Source organism: Apodemus sylvaticus, chromosome 7, assembly GCF_947179515.1.
Source record: "Apodemus sylvaticus chromosome 7, mApoSyl1.1, whole genome shotgun sequence".
Taxonomy (NCBI): Eukaryota; Metazoa; Chordata; class Mammalia; order Rodentia; family Muridae; genus Apodemus; species Apodemus sylvaticus.
This window is the reverse complement of record NC_067478.1, coordinates 110,663,867-110,680,746: the sequence shown is the minus strand read 5'-3', so window position 1 is coordinate 110,680,746 and position 16,880 is coordinate 110,663,867. Positions and strand designations below refer to the sequence as shown.

The window sequence follows — 16,880 nt, the reverse complement described above, 5'->3', positions numbered from 1 at the left end:
AACTCCTGAAACTGTCCTGGAGATGAGTTAAGTGTGTCCTCTAACCGCGCACAGCAGACTTGTTCCCACCCTGGCGCCACCAGGGTGCTGTGGTGGCGAAAGCCTATGTCTTGGCACCTGAAAGGTGGAAGGGGAGGATCAAGGGTTCAAGGCCATCCTTGGCTACATAATGAGTTTCCAGCCAGCCTTTAAAACCTTAACTTAAAAAAAGTCCCTGCTGTCCACTTCCTGCCACACTCTTTAAAACAAGTGCTGACTGTGCTACATTCATGTAGACTCAGAGGGCGGAGAGGGTGAAGTGACCTGACCTGACCTCAGATCCCCAGCACAATGGAAACGCTGGGGGCAGAGGTGAACCGTGTGCACCTATGACCCCAACAGTGGGGTCTGAGGACTGTGGGAGCTTCAGGTTCAAAGAGAGATCCTGCCTCAAAAATAAAAGGTGGAGAATAATACAAGAAGACACTTAGCACTGACCTCTGGGCTTCACACAGGCATGCACCAGCGAGAGCACCTAAACACGCATACACGTAGACATCCGCCCACCTACCCACCTGTGTGTGCATGGGTGCATACACACACACACACACACACACACACACACACACACCCCGTATTGTTATTCTTTCTTTTCTCTGTGTGTGGTGGGGTGTGCATTTGCACACACACAGGTAGGTACATGTGTCTGTTCCTGTACAGCTAAGCGCACTTCCTCAAGCACCCACCTTATTTTCTGAGACAAGGTCTCTCACTAGCATCCCGTCTGCAGGTCTGCAGTTCCACTGGGCTGGCTGGCCAGTGAGCCCCAGGGATCTGTCTGTCACTGTCTCCACAGCAATGCAGGTGGACATCACCATACTTGGCTTTTTACATGGGTCCTGGGTAACAGACTCTGGTCCTTATGCTCCTGTGGTGTAGCGTGAAATATTAAAACGCTCCCACGGTACCACCGGCAAGGCACCGGTGGGCAGGCCGGTCAGTTCTCATCTCTGCAGACTCTCTGACCCCGAGCTCTGACCTCTACACCCAGCTTGCTAAGTTCCCACGGTAGGATGCTGCCACGCTGCCAAACCTGCCCCAAGCTTCCAAATTCCCATGGCTGGCTCGGGCATCTCCCTGGGTGCAGCAACCAGAATCCTAATTTGTAAACCATTCTAAGTTAAATCCTCCACGGTAGCTGATCTGCCACCTCAACCAGGGGCCTCCGCTCCCTACATTTTTGTCTCCATCATTCCTGTTCACCAGCCAAATCTCCTCTCCTTTCCTACTGTCCCATTGTCCAACCCGGTAGTCCTGCCTACTCGTCCAGTGATTGGTTCCTTGAAATCTTTATTCATTAGGGGAAGGTACACTTGAAGTCAGCGGTACCATCTCTTCCCAGGCAGCCCCACTAGTGGAAGTGGAATTAGCATCAAAATACAAACAGCACCAGGGCAACCCATCACACTTCACCATTTTCATCCAATTAAAAGGCTCTTTTATATCAGATATAAATTGAGCACAGCTATTACCACTCTGTAATTTATAAAGTATAAGATATACTTGACACTCCATCAATTTTTTAATTAAATAAAGCACCCTGCCATCTATCCTAACTTTAAAAAGGCTTATAATTTCATATCTGTATGTCCTGGTTTAGCTTGTGTACTATCTGAAAACTATCCTTTTAAGTATATTTTCGCAATGCTAAATAGCCTGGGTTGGCTCCGAGACTAGAACTAGTCTTCAATCCAGAAATTCGAGAACAAGCAATGTTATCTGAAAATATAGGAAGCCTAAGACAGCTTCCAGAACTGAGACACATTGTAGAGACAGCTGCCTACCTCTACAGCCCCAACATGTCCAGAAGTTGGAGCATCAGTCCTCAGGCCCAGGATCATCTGACAGACCTTGTAAAACAGCAATTATTAGGACTAGCTTATTCTGTCTTGGCAGAGCTAAGCTGTCCTAACCTGTAACTTCTGTCCTTTCAAGAACGATACACGATTGCCCTCTCTATGCAGGTGAGGGCAGGCATAAGATAAGGTGAGAGCCTATGATTGGGCAGTGGACAAAGAAGGCAGGCTGAGAACTTTAGAGACAAAGAGTACAGAGAGGGAGAAGAAGGGAAGGGGAGGCAGAGACAAGGTGGGGCCTATAGGAGAGGACGAGGGGCCAGAACCTCGCAGTCCTAGGAGCCAAAAGTATTGGGGATTTCTCCATAGATGAAATAAATAATAAGTAGGGTATGTCTGCCCCATCTAGGTGTGTAGCTTGTGTTTATATCAATTAAGTTTTGAGTTCATTGTGTGAGTGTTTTGTGGGTTGACAATTTACTAATATAAATCTGACTGACAAATCACAAGCCTCTAGAGTTTTTGTTTTGTTTTGTTTTGTCCATTTTGAGACAGGGTTTCTCTGTGTAGCCCTGGCTGTCCTGGAACTCACTCTGTAGACCAGGTTGGTCTCGAACTCAGAAATCCACCTGCCTCTGCCTCCCAAGTGCTAGGATTAAAGGCATGTGCGCCGCCACTGCCTTTAGAGTTTTGATTTTACCTGGTTAGTGGGATTTGTGAGAGCTAGATGGGCAGTAGATACATGGCACTAGCCACGGAGGCGGGGAGACCTCTGGGGCCAGAGAGTAGCCGGCGTTAGTATGGGTTGGTGCTTTTATTTATATTTACACAACACAGTGGCAAGCGTGTCACCCTCTGAGCTACCTCTGTCTCTTTCCCCTGGCTCTCCATCCTATTATACAGCCCAGGCTGCTCTCAAACTCACACGCCTCTTACATCAGCCTCCCAAGTGCATTGTGGGTATGAACCACTGTGTTTTGAACAAGCATAGCAAGCTTAGAAAGGAAAAAAAATATGGTATTAAAGGGGTCACGAAGAACAGGTGAGGCTCGGCATTGTAAGAGGCCATGGAAGGCCACTGGTGAAGGTGCAGTCTCAGTTGTAGTTGATGGCCCAGGACTGAAGGATTTGAGGCTTGGTACCATGAAGAGAGCCTATGAGAGGCTATTGGTAAAGCCTAGTTGCAGAAGAAGACCCCAGTGTGTTAGAGATGCCAGTACCATGGGATGACCACCAAGAACAGCAGTGACAATGGAGTGGGTCAATCTGAGCTTAGAGTGTTACAGAGAGCAGAGCTGGAGAAGTGACACCAGCCCTTGGGAGGAGACCAGAAGATCATGTGTGGATCCCAGACACTGAAACAAGCTGTAACCCTGAAGTTCCTTGGAGACCCAAAGATGTTTGAGATGCAGAGCCATAGGATACCTGCTTTTCTCATGACGCTGACAGGGAGTGGAACCAGTCCAGGAAAAGAACTTTGTTGCAATCAACAAAGATGAAAAGGGAATTGGAGATCTGAGGACATTAGCCATGGAGATGCAGAGTTTGGAGTTTGCCCAGTTGGTTTCCTGTCTTGCTTTGGGGATTACAGTTAAATGATTGAATGAATAGCAGAAGAGATCTTGTTGGAGTAGGTGTGTCACTGTGGGTGTGGGTTTTAGCACCCTCATCCTAGCCGCCTGCAAGCCAGTTTTCTGCTAGCAGCCTTCAGATGAAGATGTAGAACTCTCAGCAGCTCCTGCACCATGCCTGGCTGGATGCTGCCATGTTCCTGCCTTGATGATAATGGACTGAACCTTTGAACCTGTAAGCCAGCCCCAATTAAATGCTGTCCTTATAAGAGTTGCCTGGGTCACAGTGTCTGCTCACAGCAGTAAAACCCTGACTAAGACAGTCATCAAGCTTGGTTGATTCTTGTTCAAAATCCACATGTGCTTAAAATAAAAATAATTAAAAAAGACATTGTATGAAATTCTCAAATAATTAATAAAATTGTATTAGAAAAAAAATAAATGGCCATGAAAGAGCTGAGTCTTAGCAAAGACAAAACTAGACACTTTCAGCCAAACTCAACCAAAGAACAAGGAGACCTAAATCATTTGAGAGTGGGGATAAAAACAGGGTGCCACACAGACACTAGTGAAGTTCAGAGGACCATCAGGGAGCTTGTTTAAAACGTGGACCCCAAATTAGGAAATGGAGATGAGGATACTTCTCCAGAAGCACGTGACCCAAGTTACATCAGGAGGGTGTACATAGCTCTATAACAACAAGGCGTACACAGCCCTGTAACAACAGGGTGCACACAGCCCTATATCAGGCAATGGCATGGGAGCAGGGACAGTCTCTTGAATAAACAAACCTCCAAACTAGAGGAGCTCACTCTGTCATTCTATCAGATGTTAAACATGGACATCAATCCATCTCAAAAATTTCCATAAACTAGGTGGCTGGAAAGATGTCTTCATGGTCAATAGTAAATAAAGCTCTTCCATAAGACCTGGGTACCATTCTAAGCATGCACGTGTAGGTGCACGATGGACTGTAACTCCAGTTCAAGAAGATGGCATGCTCTCTTCTGCTCCCCAGAAGCACCAGGCTGCCCTCTGCAAGCACCAGGCATGCACGTGGTACACTTACATTCATGCAGGCCAAACACTCATATGCGTAGATAGAATAAATCCAAGAAAAAAGTTTCCTCATGAAATAGAACTGGAAAGGACACTTTCAAATTCATCTTCTAAAGCTAACTTCATTCTGACACCAAAACTTGGTAAGAACACAGCAATCTACCAAACAAAACCAAAACCAAACTAAAAAAATGTCATGCAGAAATGTCCCAGAAATGCACATAATTTAATACCATATTTTTTTTTTAAAGCATATAGGATGAACAAACGGCTTGATTAGAGGCGTTCCAGGACAGTCCAACATATGCAAATCAATAAATGTAATACAACACAGAAAGATTCACGGAGAGAAACCGCATGGTCGCCTCAATACACACAGAAAAGGTCTTTGACAGAAGTTTAATATTCTTTTATGACAAAAGGCCTGAAGAAAGTAGTGGCCATACCTCAACCCGAGAGAGCTGCACTAGTTAGCTTTTCTGTTGCTTTGATAAGTACCATGACCAAAAAATGGCATGGAGAGTATGCTGTGCCTGATTCATCTTACAGGTTCCAGTCCACTGGTTAGGAAGTCAGTTCAGGAACCCAAGCAGATACTGTGGAGAACAGCTGCTCTCTGGCTGTCTTTCTTATATACGCAGACCCACCGGCCTAGTCCTTAGTGGTCTAGGCTCTCCCACATCACCAAGCAATCAAGAAAAGCGCTCACTGAAGGTAGGGGATTTTCAGTTGAGGGCACCGCTTCCTAGGTGTGTCAGGTTGACAACTAAGACTAGCCATCTATACTATACTATACTATACTACACGGGAGAAACTGTAGATATTTTTCCTAAACAAGTAATGACACAAGGGGGTCTACTCTTCACTGTTATTCAATACAGTGCTTGAACTCTTAGCTACAGCAGTTAGGCCAGGGAAAGAAATAAGACGGATTCAAACAGGAAAACCATTGCATGTTCAGGCCTAGACACTAAGATAATACCTAAGCACAGGAGGGCGTGGCCTGTGGCAGGAGCACCCCCGCAGGGGCGGGACTTCCGTCGATGCTGCCTTGGGGGACAGGCCTGATCAGAGGCGCCCAGCCCCACTCTGCCCGGTAGCCATTCTACAAGGGCCGCCCAGGAAACTACCCCAACAGCGCGTGCTCGGCCGCCCGGACTACAACACCCAGCAATCCCTGCGGCCCCCGTCTGACTTGCGCAGTAGCCTCCGTTGTAAAATGCTATGACAACAGAGCGAAGGCAGCTTGGATTTAGGCTGGAGTGGGGAGGTGTCTTCCGCAGGCTGTTGTCTCGCAGCCTCACCCCTCTTACAGTCTCCCTGGTGGTTTCATCCTCTCCGTGAGCATCCGGACTTGGAGTTTTTCTCTCTTGTTTTGTGGCTTCCGAGGGATCCATGTCGTTTCCCCTGCCTGTCTCTGGGGGATGACTAGAGGGTGCAGGGGATCTTGGGACTCACTTCACCTCCGTGGAGCTTGTGTTGCTGCTTGGCAGGATTCTCTCAGCTTAAGGACGTGGAAAACTTCGAACACAAGACCAAGAGGCACTAGTGGAGTTAAGTGTTGCTTGCACGGCTGTTACTTCTGTTCCAGCACTGGATCCTCGTCAGGAGGGAAGTCTGTGGATACTGGGTTCGTAGCAAGGTGAGGCAAAGCCCACTTGTTGGCATCAGGTAAGAAATATTCCAGAAATTAATCATCGGATGTATAAATGCATTGGCTATGCTTGGTCAACAGGATTAACCCTCAGATGCCATGTAGTGGTTTGGGAGATGTAGGATGATCTGTTTCCTAGAAAGGAGGCTTGTATTCAAACAAACCGCTAACACGACGTGGGTAGATCCTATAAACAGCTTCGCAGGAGGAGTGATTTTTAAGGAGCCCATGTAGCAGTCACGTGGAGTAAGAGCATCTTTCGCCTGTGACATTTCAACAGGTCTTGTGAGCAGTGTCAAAGCAGTTCTCGGTCTGCGGCTGAAGCGGGAGCACGTTGACACTCTTCAGTGCTGCCTGCAATAGGATTAATGGTTATCCTTTCTCTTTCCTTTGCAGACCACAGCAGTTTAGATGGACTAAGCTGATTTTATCAGCAGCTCCTCCCAAGCAAGGTCTGCATTTGGCTTCCATATTCTGGATAAACGTATAGGTTATTTTTTGGCATCTCACATTGTCTTTAAATATCAAATTGTGTCTAATGTATACACACATGTACATCTTATTTCATACACACATATTGAAAGATACTGGAGGGAAAGTGGAGTTTTTTAAATATTTTCTTCCCTCCTCTTATTTTTTAAAATATGTTTAATAATTTAGTCCAAGCTGGTCTGTGTACCCTAGGCCATCTTTGAACATACTTTGCCTTAGGCACACAAGTGTTGTCATTACAGGTGTGTACCACCATGTAATGCATTACTGTTTGCTAGCATTCCAAGAGACTAGGAGTAACTTAATAGCAATAATTGAAGAAGATAATGCTTGAGATTTTTTTTTTTTGTGATGGATTGGACCATTATAGAAATTAAAAACAAGAGACTTCTTTATTTTGAAAACCACTTACAAGTTATTTGTAAGAGTTTAGGGATTTTTTTTTAAATTATATATAATGGTTGTGGTTGTACCTCCCACTTATGTTTATGCTATAGTTTTAAACATTGATTAGATTTTAATATTTTATATTTCAGTGCATGAATGTGCGTGGGCAGGGGTACCACAGTGAGGGTGTGGAGGTGAGAGGACAACTTGCAAGAGCTAATTCTCTCCTGCCTTGTGGGTCCTGTCAGGCTTGGCAGCCAACATCTTTGTTTGCTGAGCCAGCTCACCGGCCCTAGGGTATCACTTCTTGATGGAAGTGCTCTTTGCAGGAAAAACAATCTCCTAGCAGTACTGTAAGGTTTCACGCCTCTTCAGATATATAGGAAGCCCTACTTGTCAGAATGTATGTTTGTACATGTGCATGTATGTGTGCCACTGAACACTCCAATCCCCTGAGTTTTGAAAAGTATTAAAATATATTATTATAAAACATGTTTTCTGATTATAATATTTATAAGGACTGGGAGTGTAGCTCTTTCAATACCTGCTAAGACATTCATTCACCCATATACACAGGTACTTGCACAAACACACACATGTACACACACATGTATGCATGCATGAATGCATTCGTGCACAAGCACATGTACACGCATGTACAAGTGCTCACTAGCATGTACACACACTTTCTGATCTACCCTTTGGATGTCCCAGTTGAAATTCTTCTGAGCCTAGAAGACCTTGCTGTCACACCTGGATGACCACCACAACTATTTCCTTATTACTTTTACTGGATTACTACTGACTTTCTTTCTTTCTTTCTTTCTTTCTTTTTTTTTTTTTTTTGATTTTTTCAAGACAGGGTTTCTCTGTATAGCCCTGACTGTCCTGGAACTCACTCTGTAGACCAGGCTGGCCTTGAACTCAGAAATCCACCTGCCTCTGCCTCCCAAGTGCTGGGATTAAAGGTGTGTGCTACCACCGCCCGGCTACTACTGACTTTTATTAAATGGTTGTAGTGGGTTGAATATTGGCTAAGGAAGTGCATATCTTAGACAACTGTATTTTCCTACCACCAAGATCAGTTGATGCTAGAGTATAAGGACCTTCTCGGAGGTTGTATGGTTGAAATATCACATCAGAAAGTGAACACAGGTTTATCTAACCACCACTGTGCCTTTTACGTCAACTGAAAACTCCAATACAAGCCCTCATCATAATAGTGATTTGTTTTGTTTTTAGAGTGGTCGTTCAAGACAGGGTTTCTCTGTATAGCTCCAGCTCTCCTGGAACTCACTCTGTAAACCAGGCTGGCCTTGAACTCAAAGATCTGCCTGCTTCTGCCTCCACAGTGTTGAGATTGAACATATTAAGTCCTCTACTGCTCGGCTGCCATATTGCTTTCAAAGAAATATTTGTTTAATTTTACATGACTGGACCAGACAACCCAGTAGCTATTTCCTGAAATTCAATGACAGAAACATTATTGTTAACATCCAATGTTAACAATAGCGGCCTTAGGACAGCTTCCTGATTTCAGAGCCCACCTCAGACGTGTAGGTTGTTCCCACTGCATCCTTTGGGTTTGTACGGCCATTGATATGAGTCAGTTCTACATGTGTGAGTCTAGTTCAGTGAGGCGTTAGCACTGCCTGTCCCATACATAAAGCTTAAATATAAGCAAGCGACCACTTGGGAAGATTCCTTACCTTCTCTGTGTTCAGGGATACCCAAACAATCATATCTTTGTGTTGTTCTGTAGAGTATTTAAAATTACATTTATTGATTTATGCTCTGTGTGTGTGTGTGTGTGTATGTGTGTTTGTGCACGCACGCTTGCGCCACAGCATGTGTGTAGAGGCCAGAGTACACCTTTGGAGTTGGTTCTCCTTCTACCATTGCGGTTCCAGGGACTGAACTCAGTTTTCCAGTCTTGGTGGCAAGTGTCTCTCCCCACAGAGCTATCCAGCCCTACGGTCTGATTCAAATAGAGTTCTTGCAAAATGTTGATGCCTAGTCTGAAAGTCCGTAAAGACGACTAGACGCTAGCTCTTACCCCCTTTCATAACGGAAGGACAGAATAGTCACTGGAAACTTTATTTTTGGTTTTTCACCTTTTTGCTTAAAGAAATGTCAGTGGTGGCTGTCGAGATGGCTGAGCAGGTAAAGGTCCTTGCTGCTAAGTGTGATAACATGGAATCCCCGGGGACCCACATATAGAAAGAGAGAACCAACTTTTACAAGTTGTCTGATTGCCACAGGTGTGCCATGGCACAAGCCGCTCTCAAATGTGGTAAAATGTCCTTTAAAAGAAAAACCAGTGATGTAGGTGGGGTGGAGGGTTTTTGTAAACCCAGCCTTGAGAAAACCGAGGCAAGAACATTCTGAGTTCACAGCCCGCCTTCTGACAGAGCAAGTTCGGGGCCAACTCAGGCAACATAGGAGACCTTGTCTCAAAAACCAGACAAAATACCAAAAGAAATGGAAGCCCTGTACTGATACATGCCTTTTTTTTCATTTCCCCAGACCTTAAATTGTACATTATTAGTGCATATTGAAACAAGGGTCTGAAACCGCCCGTGGCAGTGCATGTGCAGAAGCAAGGTTTGTCATTGGATGTGGGATTTAACTGGAACTCTCCTGCAGCGTGGTTGGACTAGGCACCGCACCACAGTTTTGGGTGGTTTGCCTTTTCCCTGAATGCTTTTCTTTCTCAACTCTAATGCATCAAACCTGTATTCAAATCTCTTACTAAATTCCAACTCTGCTTTGAAAGTCCTCACGGGAATCCTCTCAAGAGATCCTGCTCTTGCCCCGGTCATGGAGACCCTGCAGCCTTGGATCTTCAGAACTCTCCAGCAGTTCATAGATGGGATAGATGTTGGGTTGGACCAATGCAAAGCCTTGTTGGGTCTGGGCCTGGGTGGAGCTGAGCTGGTCAGCCCCCTGGCTCTTCCACACCCACACCTCTGAGGCCAGCTCTCCAGCCCTGCAACTGGGTCCCTCGACGGAGCCTGCCACTTCCCACAAAGCAGCCTGTGGACCAAGCCCTTGACTGAGGAAAGCTGGTCACAGCTTTCTCCATACACACCCCTCTTCTGAAGTCCATGACCGTATCCCGTGTCTGTTGAATTCATTCTCTCTACCACATGTCCCAGGAAAGGATTTACTTAATTTGCTGCTCTGGGCTATGAGAAAAGATGCACCTTAGCTGGGCATGGTGGTGCACACCTGAGAGTCTAGCACTCAGGAGGTGGAAGGTCAGGAGTTCAAGGCTGGCATGGACCTTATAGCAAGTTTGAGGCCAGCCTGGGCTACATGAGACCCTGTCAAACAAACCAGAGAGCTGGTGCATGGGGAGGTGATGAGACCAAAGTATATGTTACTATTTTCCTGTGTATCTGGAGTATGTAATGAAAAAAATTGTAGTCTATTAAATACCATTGGTTCATTCAAGTAAAAATCCAATAAATTGATAATAAAAGTATTTAATGCATTTTTTGGGTATTCACTGCCAGATTTAAGTTGGGTCATCTGGCAGTTAGAGTGATTATGTAAAACCATTAGTCACGGGTGATATAAATACTTTTCAGAAGCCCTCATATATATTGGAACTCATGTATTTATTTATATCCCCCCTTCCCATTTTCGAGGCAGCGTCTCCTGTAGGCCAGGCTGGTCTTCCTATGGCCTTGTTCTCCTAGTCTTTCCATGGCTGCCTTTCCACTGTTGGGATTACAGGCCTGCATGCCACGCCCAGTACTGGGCAGTGCAGGGGACTGAGGTCATTTTGTAATCATTTCATTATATTTTGAAAATTAACACATCACAGTCTCAGTAATGCTTTCCCATAACAGTATAAATAGTCTAAACCCATACACTGATAATTTTAAACTAAACTACAATATTTTTTAATTAATCTTTTGGGTGGCATATAAAGAAATAGGTTTCAGTGTGAGGCTTTGTGCTTTAGACGGGGTTTCTGCAGCCTCACTATGTAGCTAGGCTGCGCATCCACCCTGGCCTCTTACCTCCACCTCCCAGTGCTGGCATTACAGGCATGAGTCACCATATCTTGATTCTAACTTTATAATTCTTAGAAATGAATCCCATAGACATTTCCCTGTACTAGCCATTTGTGGTTCCAGCCAACCACTGATCCATTTTATATAGGTAAAATTAGTCATTTTGAGAATATTCTAGCAATATGTTCACTTCTATGCGATCTCTTGGGTTTTATTTTTTACATTCAGAATGATGCCCTATAGATTTTTTTCAAATTGTATATCATATTACTTTGTGTGTGTCTCTATGTGTGTGTGCCTGTGTATGTGCGCGTGCGCGTGCGCGTGTGCGTGTGCATGTGCGTGTGCATGTGTGTGTATGTGTGTGTGTGTGTGATTGAGTCTTATATATAGCCTCAAACTAGCTGTCTAACTCAAGTTGGTCTCAAATTCGTGATCCTCTTGCCTCTGGCTCCCAAATGCTGAATTCCGTAAGGCATTCTGCCTGGCTGCGCCGTGGTGGGCACATGCCTGCTTTATGCATGTGTGCATGTTGGAGCGCAGCGTTTTTTCAGATAGGCTGACTGGCCAGTGTGCCATAGAAAACACTAGAGATCCTCTGCCCCTCCCCCCCCCCCCCCCGCCTTGCTCTGGGACACGTGTGTGCATGGCTTTTTACATGGGTCCTGGGGATTTGAACTCAGGGCATCGCACTCACACAGCAAGCACTCATACCACAGTTTCCCAAGCATCACGTTTTAAAGTTGCTGAAGTATACTGGGACACTCCATATGCTCCACTGGGGCAGCCGTTAGAGGCTGATGGGTCTTTTGCTTTACCCGGACAGAGATCATGGGTGGCCGAACACTCTTCAAGAACTGGTCTCCTGCAGCTTTGGTCTTCCTCAGATTCACTGCCTGTGTGGAGGCAGTGGGCAGGTGGACGCAGTGGCAAGTGGCGCCCTCTAGTGTTTCAGTCCCTGCTTACGTCTCATGTGGTGGGACCCTTGGTCCTTGGCAGTGGGACCCTTGGTCCTTGGCGGTGGTTAGTGTTAGAGTTCTCAGCATGGGTAGAGCCCGAGACCCTTGGCTGCAGGCTTGGTAGCTCTATCGACTCTTCTGGGGACCCAGGCCTGCAAGTTCTCGTCTCTGGTTCCTTACAGCCGTTTGTCTGCTCTCTGCTCTCCTGTCTTCTGTGCTCATTCCTTTCTCTCCGCCCTGGCGTGAGGCTCGGTCCATCCTGTTTTCCAGACCGCCCCGGGACTCGCCATGCGGGCTTAGCTGGCTAGGCTCTCCTTGCCTTCGCTGCGCTGGGGTCCTGATTGCTCTCAACTGCTCAGCTGCTTCTTCAGGCGTGGGATAGCCTGACCTTCGCCATAACTCAGAGGCCGCAGCTGGGATGACTGTAGTACCTGCCGCCAAGACGGTCTGCGGGTGGGATGTGGGCTGAGCCAGGACGCCTGTCACGGTGCCGCCGACTTCATTCGGGCTCAGCTGTCTCCTGTGTGAGAGTAGGGAGGGGACTTGAGCAGCGACCACCAGACCCCGAGCTGTCAAGTTGCAGATGCAGAACCTGGCGTTAGAAGCGAGTTCAGCTTCCGGCACTGCATCTGGGCACAAACTGGTAGCCAGAGCCTTGAAACTGGTGCCAGACACAATGGGTGTGAGCTGCTGAGACTGCCTCCAAGATCCCTGGGACCTCTTCAGCTGTCAAGTGAGTGGCTCCACCCCTACCTCCCACCCAATCACAGCTTTGCCTCTTAGCACCAATCACAGTCAAAGGCTTGTGGTTTGGACCAATCATGGCTTTCTTAGCTCCAATCAAGGTAGTTCGACTGCCAGGGTATGTGCTCCACCGCTGGTCAAGGCAGAAATGGTTCACAAAGGCATGTAACGGGGCCTAAAATCAGGGACAGTGCTTTTAGGAGCCAAGGCAACTATAGGCCGTCTTCGCATCGCATAGTATCTTAAGGTGTCTAAGGTGTGCTCAAGGCTGCTGGTAGGGCTGGCGGTTAGTCTGGGCTGTAAGAGTGCACTGAGTAGCCAGCCCGGCTACCCCCGCCTGGCCACCTTTGTTTATCCAGAGGGAATGAACAGCAGGAGTGCTCACCCTATAGGCCAGCAGAGTTCAGCAGTAACAGCAGTGTATAACATTTCATTTTAGAAAAGCTTTAATCGTCTGTGTATATGTGTAACTGTGTGTGGGTTGGTGCATGTGACTGCAGTTACCCACAGAGGTCGGAAGAGGGCGTAAGATCCCCGACGTTGGGTTAGAGGCTGGCTGTTCTGAGCATCCTGATGTGGGTGCTGGGATCCAAACCTGTGTCCTCTGAAAGGACAATATGTTCCCTTAGCCATCTTTCTAGCCCACAGGACATATTTTATTATTTTAAAATTATTGCTGGGTGGTGGTGGCACATACCTTTGATGCTAGCACATGGGAGATAGGGACAGAAGGATTTGTCTGAGTTCGAGGCCAGACTGGTCTACAGAGTGAGTTCCAGGACAGCCAGGGCTACACAGAGAAACCCTGTCTTGAAAAACAAAAAAGCAGCCGGGCGGTGGTGACGCACGCCTTTAATCCCAGTACTTGGGAGGCAGAGGCAGGCGGATTTCTGAGGCCAGCCTGGTCTACAGAGTGAGTTCCAGGACAGCTGGAGCTACACAGAGAAGCTCTGTCATGAAAAACCAAACAAAAAACAAAAAACAAAACAATAAAAAAACCAATAACAACACAAAACCCTAAAAAACAAAACAAAACCGTGTGTGTGTGTGTGTGTGTGTGTGTGTGTGCGCGCGCGCGCGTGCGTGTGTTATGAACTGAATTTGAGTCCTTTAAAAGGGTGGTATGTGCTTTTAACTGCTGAGCTCTCACTTTAGCTCTTGCTAGTGGTGTTTTTTTCACAGTGTTTTTAAAATGCTGAACATCTGCCCAGCACTGGGGAAAGGCAGGTCTCACTCCTCTGCCATAGGAGTTCATCAAATGACACATTAAAAGATATTTAGGGCCAGCCGTGGGAGGATTGCGAGTTTAGGCCAGCCTGAGGTACATGAAAACAAAAGGAAACAACAAAACAGAAGAAACAACAACAGAACCCTCATACCTTGTCCCCAAGACCCCCCCCCCCCCAAAACGACCCAAGGAAGTGACTGCGTATTTTATATTTTGTCAGGAAGTCATGGTGCTCGAGGAAGCTGGTCACGATGTGCCTGCAGCCCGGAGCTGAGAGGCAGGGCTGCCACTCAGCTGGCTTTCTCCTTTCATGAGTTTAGGACCCAAGCCCGTAGGCTCCCTTAAGGTAGCCCGCATTTAAGGTAGATCTTTTCACCCTAACCTACCCTAGAGCCCTCTTCACAGACATGCTCAGAGGTTCCCATGGTGAGTTTAAATCCCATCAGGTTGACAAGATTAACCATCAGACTGGTTTTCTGTTTGTTTGTTTGTTTGTTTATTTATTTATTTATTTATTTATTTATGGTAGTCCTGGGGATGAGCCTAGGACTTTGGACACACTAGGCACTAAGAGCTCTACCACCAACTATCTCTCCAGCCCTTTAAATGATTTTAATTTGGGGGCAGAGTTTCACTAAGTTGCCCAGGCTACCCTTGAATTCATTTAGTCGGTAGCCTAGGCTGTCTTCCTGCAGCTTCCACAATAACTGGGCTCATTGGAGTCACCATGGCGGGGAGGTGTGGCAGGAGCAGGTGGCTGGTCACATGGTACCTGCAGTTAGGAAACAGAGGGATGAGTGTTGGGGTTCAGCTGCCATCTCCGCTGTTCCGTTTTTACCCAGTCTGACTAAAGCCTGGGGAGTGGTCTTACCCACCGTGCTGTGTAGTTTATTGTCAACTTGACACAAACTCGAGTCTGGGAAGGGGGAACCTAAACTGAGGAACTGCCTCCATTGGGCTTGATGTGATGGTGGGCGGGCGTGATGGTTGTCGGAAGGCTCACCCCACTGTAGGCGGAGCCATCCCTAGGTAGATGGGTCTGGCTTGCATGAGAAAGGTAGCTGAGTGAGCTGGGGAAGCCAGCCAGTTAGCAGCATTCTGAGGCAGACTCTGCCTCAGTTCCCGCCTCCAGGTCCTTACCTTGAGTTCTCGCCTTGGCCTCCTGTCATGATCAAGTATGCCGGGCAAGTCAAAGAATCCTTTTCTCTGTAGGCTGAGGGTGTTCTCCCTCTCAGCTAAAAATTTCTGGAAACACCCTCAAAGGCATGCCTATAATGATCTCCTAGGTAGTTCCAAATCCAGACGAGTTGACAAAGGTGGTAGTCACACTTCGTGGTTGCGTGGCTGCGTGGTTGCGTGGTTGCGTGGCTGCGTGGCTGCGTGGCTGCGTGGCTGCGTGGCTGCGTGGTTGGTATGTGCTGTCACGGGAATCCAGGCTCACACAGCCTGTCTCCAGTGTTCGAGACTGTCAGCATTCTAAGACAGTTTCTTGGTTCATTTTAGATGGAAGAACATGGCCTTGGTTTCTATGATTCCTGTGTGTAGAAGGCCTACTTCAAGGAACAGGTTGTTCTGTGTGTTTAAGGAGTACGGTGGTCTTTGTTATTTTCAGATTCTGTGTTTGTGAACCTGCCGTTTGCTAAGTTGGTTGTAATCGCAAAACCAATGCTGTCGGTGCGCTGTAGTCACTTGTGGCCGCTGCTTCAGCCGCGAGAACAGTAACCTACAGGATCCCACAGATGCCAAGGCCGCTTTGTCTTCTTTCAATTCTTATGCTATAAACCAGAGCAGCTGTCAGAGTCTGTTCTCTCCTTCCTGGGATCCTTGATCCCTGGGATCAAGCTTAGGTCAGCAGGCTGGTGGCCAGCCCTGCCCAGCCTTCTCACCAGCTCTGCTTCCCGTTTTGTGTGTCAGCAGCAGTTAGCACATGCTTTCAATTCCAGGACTCAGGAGTCTGAGGCAGGGGATCGAACGTTCAAAGCCAGCCTGGGCTACGCGATGAGACTGTGTTTCAAAAAAAAGCAAAGAAAGACAAGACAAGACGAAACAACAAAAGCAGTAACTGCTGAAGTGCCGAGTAAGGTTCCTAAGAGCAGGGAAGTTGTGAGAAAATCCATGTGATAAGAAACATTTCCGAAGGTCCTGAGTTCAAATCCCAGCAACCACATGGTGGCTCACAGCAATATGTAATGAGACCTGACGCCCTCTTCTCATGTGTCTAAAGACAGTCCCAGTGCGCTTATATATAATAATAAATAAATCTTAAGAAAAAAAAAGAAACATTTTGGTCTGGCTGCTAGAGTTACAAGGCTCTTGACCATGATTTCAGTGGTTATGAGTCAACAATATAAAATAAGGTGTCTTTATACAGGAATACACAGTGGCCCTATATATACGGAGTGATAGAAATGTGGTGCCCAGAGCTAAGCCTGCACTCCTGTGAGCCTGGCTCTGTAACCAACTCGTTTGAGTTGAATGTTAGGAGACCTTCCCTAAGTAGCTGGTTATGGAGGAAATGTGTTCCCGGAGAGCCACTGGAGCCCAGACTGTGGAGTCTCATGTACACTAGGAATTAATGCAGAAGCTGGGCGTGGTTCTCAAATCCCAGTTCTCAGTGGCTGATGCAGGAGAGTTGCTAGGTTACCTTTGAGCTACGGCGTGAGACTTTGTCTAAACAAATAAGAAGAGAAATGTGTAATCCTAGGGTAGGTGCTGCAGCATTTTTATTGAAAAGTGCAGTATGCCTTCCCAGGAGTAACTTAGAAGGAAGGGTTGGGGTGCTCATTCTGTGAAGGAAATTAAGGTACAGAGGCTTGCGGTTGCCTGAGAGCACATGGTTAGATGCATGCATGGACCCGCAAACCAGTCTTCCTGGTGTCTGTCTCTGTCTGTCTGTCTCCGTGTGCGTGTGTACACATGCGTGCGC

General features: G+C 46.9%; 1 protein-coding gene across 3 annotated transcripts in view; it reads left to right on the top strand.

Moving 5' to 3' along the window:
- The first annotated feature begins 5,570 nt into the window (after positions 1-5,570).
- The window catches only part of Bbs9 (Bardet-Biedl syndrome 9), a 390,144-nt gene continuing 378,834 nt past the window's right edge, over positions 5,571-16,880 (top strand). The window contains exons 1-2 of one of the 3 annotated variants that reach the window (XM_052188802.1): positions 5,571-6,136; positions 9,525-9,602. The gene's annotated coding sequence lies outside the window, so the exon portion shown is untranslated. The remainder of the gene's footprint in view (positions 6,137-9,524; positions 9,603-16,880) is intronic. The other 2 variants (XM_052188801.1, XM_052188800.1) reach the window with 2 other exon arrangements.